The 5000-nt window shown below is 44.8% G+C and overlaps 1 protein-coding gene across 3 annotated transcripts in view; it reads right to left on the reverse strand.

The window, feature by feature from the left end:
- The window catches only part of rbfox3b (RNA binding fox-1 homolog 3b), a 300077-nt gene that overhangs the window by 251140 nt on the left and 43937 nt on the right, over positions 1–5000 (reverse strand). For all 3 annotated transcript variants that reach the window (XM_087809403.1, XM_087809402.1, XM_087809400.1), the window contains exon 2: positions 1879–1931. The gene's annotated coding sequence lies outside the window, so the exon portion shown is untranslated. The remainder of the gene's footprint in view (positions 1–1878; positions 1932–5000) is intronic.

A 5000-nucleotide genomic window follows, 5' to 3' on the forward strand; every position in this document is an offset into this window, starting at 1 on the left:
ATCTCACATCTATCATACATCTATCATCACATCCATCTATCATCACATCTATCATCACATCCATCTATCATCACATCCATCTATCATCACATCTATCATCAACTCATCAATCATCACATCTATCATCACATCCATCTATCATCACATCCATATCATCACATCCATCTATCATCACATCCTATCATCACATCCATCTATCATCACATCCATCTATCATCACATCTATCATCACATCCATCTATCATCACATCCATCTATCATCACTCCATCTATCATCATCAACCATCTATCATCACATCCATCTATCATCACATCTATCATCACATCCATCTATCATCACATCCATCTATCATCACATCATCTATCATCACATTCATCTATCATCACATCCATCTATCATCACATCTATCATCACATCTATCATCACATCCATCTATCATCACATTCATCTATCATCACATCCATCTATCATCACATCTATCATCACATCCATCTATCATCACATCTATCATCACATCTATCATCACATTCATCTATCATCACATCTATCATCACATCCATCTATCATCACATCCATCTATCATCACATCTATCATCACATCTATCATCACATCTATCTATCATCACATCTATCATCACATCCATCTATCATCACATCTATCATCACATTCATCAATCATCACATCTATCATCACATCTATCATCACATTCATCTATCATCACATCTATCATCACATCTATCATCACATCCATCTATCATCACATCCATCTATCATCACATCTATCTATCATCACATCCATCCATCACTGATCAGATGTTAGAAAAGTCATTTGTTAAAACACGTTGCATCATCAACTCTAAACTGGATCAACACCAAAGAAGTCCAGACATGTGGGACCCGATCCGAACTCTTTCCCTCACAGACACCAGTCAGGAGGCTTCACCTGAGCCCTGGTCGTCAGCAGCCTCCGTGGTCCTGGCAGCAGTAATTACTGGACTCCATGTCATAATCAAATCCCTCTAATAAAAGGGAACAATTCAGCGATTGCCTTCCCGTAATCAAATTAGCTGGAGTCTTTTTGGATTTTCAATTATCTGCAGTCGGCGAGCACTTTATCCCGAGCGCTGAGCTCCGAGCACTGACAGCAGCAGACTCACAATTACTCTACTGTGATGACAAGATCGAGCTGCGAGTCTTTCACCGGGTCTCCGCTGACTCCCTGACCACCCTCTAGACCAGCAGCTGTTCCTTACTGTCCACCACGACCTGGAATACCCTCTTCCCTCCTGCTCCCAACAGTCACACCTATTCCTGTTCCTTCTGTACAAGACTGGAGCCCAGTCGAGCAAACTGTAGCTCTACTTCCTCTTCCTTGTAAAGTGTCATTCATCAGGAAGTCATAAAAATGGAGCAGGGTTTTAATCTTGACTATCTTCAACAATAAAACCACACGTCCCAAAAACATTTTGTATTTTGAAACACAAGTTTGTTCAAAAGATCTTTTGGTTTTGGAAAAACAAAGAAGGCACCTAGAGAGCGCAGACCTCTGCCAAGCTGCTCATTTCCTCTCAAATTGAAAACCTTTTTTATTACTTTTCTACATTCCATTCATCAATGAATTGTAGATACCATTTTGAGCATTTCAAATATTTCAGACAGCAGGAGGAAGGTCATCAAGTCTCTTGCAGATTCTTTGAATTGTTTATGGATCCGGATGGTAAGACTGAACACCATCAAAAAGTAACAATCTCTCGACCGTCTTTTTCAAACTTCTTTTGAATTCTGTCCATCTGACTTTGAATTATTTGGCTCAGAGACGCACAAACGCAGACGCACACATTGCTTGAGGTGAGAGAGTGAACCAGGAAGTACTCACAGTCCTGGTGATGGCGCTCCGGGTGCGAAAAGTTATTGAGTTCACTCCGTAATCTGCAACAGAAGATGGAGAGAAAAACATAAATATTCACTGATTGATAAATAAATAATCACCTCATTATACATCCATCTCCAGATACTCATCGCAGGGGCAGCAAAGAGGCCCAGACATTACCTCCCTTTCTCAAGCTTTTCTGGACAAAATCATTATTTCACTTTAATTCCATTCAATCAAGTAATGAAATCTTTAACGTTTGGAATTTTAATTTCCTGTTTCAATATTTTTATTGGAAATCGAGAAACAAGATCGTACTATACATCACAAAAAACTTTCTTTGACATTTTCCTTTTTTTGCATACATAGAGGACAAAAAAACAAAATTAATTAAAAAACAAAACAATAAAATAATAATAAAAAATACAAATAAAAATAGAAAGAAAACAAAGGGACAATACAAGAAATCAAACAACTCACCCACCCGCACCCTCCCCGTATCCTGGCATTCGTAGCGTAACTTCTAGATACGTTAAAATAATGAGTAGTACTTTTAACGAGTAGTACTTTTTAACCACTCTCATTCGGGCAAAACTTGCAAAGTTTTAAGATATAGCAAAAAAGGTTCCCAAATACCTGTGAATTTTTGTGTTGAGCCTCTCATTGTATATTTGATTTTTTGGAGCTTGAGAAAAGATATGACGTCTCTCAGCCACATTGAGATTGTTGGTGGCTTTGGAGATTTCTAGAGTAGATGCAGTCGTCGCGCAACCAAGCAGGTCAATTTCACAATCGTTTTTTTGGAAGATTTTAATTTCCATTATACTACACATGTTCAATTGTTGAATCGTATTTTTTTACAGTTCAATTTTTCAAATTCAATTTTTTAAACAATTATAATTACATTCATTTTAATTCTCACTTAATTCTTTCACTGTCTTCGGTACATTTTGACGAACATTCCTGTCGTCAACGTTGAAATAAAACGATCCATCTTTTTTAAAAAGCGTCAGGTTTGTAATCTGTAAATGTTTTTTCCCGCAGATGCTTCCGAGGCCTCCGTCTCTCGGCCGGTTCTCTGCACCGATTGGCTGCCCGGGACGGCGGTGCTAAATCAAACGGAGTGTTTCTCTTGCGTGTTTTCCCGCTGACTGATTGAGGAAAGGCTGAATGAATCTGCTCGGCAGCGACAACAAACTCTCTCGCCGAGACCAGAGAATATGATTCTTTATCAGGCGAGGAGGAGGCCGGGGGAGTAATCTGGATGTTCGGGTATTAATCGTGACGCCCAACTTCCTACGAGTTTCGGAGGAGAAGTTTTTTAAAACACGAGTGTCAGGTGACGGGACTACACACTGGCATGAACACACACTGGCATGAACACACACTGGCATGAACACACACTGGCATGAACACACACTGGCATGAACACACACTGGCATGAAATCACACTGGCATGAACACACACTGGCATGAACACACACTTGCATGAACACACACTGGCATGAACACACACTGGCATGAACACACACCGGCATGAACACACACTGGCATGAACACACACTGGCATGAACACACACTGGCATGAACACACACTGGCATGAACACACACCGGCATGAACACACACTGGCATGAACACACACTGGCATGAACACACACCGGCATGAACACACACCGGCATGAACACACACCGGCATGAACACACACTGGCATGAACACACACTTGCATGAACACACACTGGCATGAACACACACTGGCATGAACACACACTGGCATGAACACACACTGGCATGAACACACACCGGCATGAACACACACTGGCATGAACACACACTGGCATGAACACACACTGGCATGAACACACACTGGCATGAACACACACCGGCATGAACACACACTGGCATGAACACACACTGGCATGAACACACACCGGCATGAACACACACCGGCATGAACACACACCGGCATGAACACACACTGGCATGAACACACACTTGCATGAACACACACTGGCATGAACACACACTGGCATGAACACACACTGGCATGAACACACACTGGCATGAACACACACTGGCATGAACACACACTGGCATGAACACACACTTGCATGAACTCACACTGGCATGAACACACACTGGCATGAACACACACTGGCATGAACACACACTGGCATGAACACACACTGGCATGAACACACACTTGCATGAACTCACACTGGCATGAACACACACTGGCATGAACACACACTGGCATGAACACACACTGGCATGAACACACACTTGCATGAACACACACTGGCATGAACACACACTGGCATGAACACACACTTGCATGAACACACACTGGCATGAACACACACTGGCATGAACACACACTGGCATGAACACACACCGGCATGAACACACACTGGCATGAACACACACTGGCATGAACACACACTGGCATGAATACACACTGGCATGAACACACACCGGCATGAACACACACTGGCATGAACACACACTGGCATGAACACACACTGGCATGAACACACACCGGCATGAACACACACCGGCATGAACACACACTGGCATGAACACACACTGGCATGAACACACACTGGCATGAACACACACTTGCATGAACACACACTGGCATGAACACACACTGTCAGGAACACACACTTGCATGAATACACACTTGCATGAACACACACCGGCATGAACACACACCGGCATGAACACACACTGGCATGAACACACACTGGCATGAACACACACTGGCATGAACACACACTTGCATGAACACACACTGGCATGAACACACACTGGCATGAACACACACTGGCATGAACACACACTTGATCAAGGACGCCCGGGTGAGGGGGGGAGGCGGGTGAGGCGGGTGAGGCGGGTGAGGCGGGTGAGGGGGGGGAGGCGGGTGAGGGGGGGGGGCGGGTGAGGCGGGTGAGGCGGGGGGAGGCGGGTGAGGCGGGTGAGGCGGGTGAGGTGGGTGAGGGGGGGAGGCGGGTGAGGGGGGAGGCGGGTGAGGGGGGGAGGCGGGTGAGGCGGGTGAGGCGGGGGGAGGCGGGTGAGGCGGGGGGAGGCGGGTGAGGGGGGGTTGGGGGGGGAGGCGGGTGAGGCG

This window comes from Callionymus lyra, chromosome 15, assembly GCF_982586985.1.
Source record: "Callionymus lyra chromosome 15, fCalLyr1.hap1.1, whole genome shotgun sequence".
Taxonomy (NCBI): domain Eukaryota; kingdom Metazoa; phylum Chordata; class Actinopteri; order Syngnathiformes; family Callionymidae; genus Callionymus; species Callionymus lyra.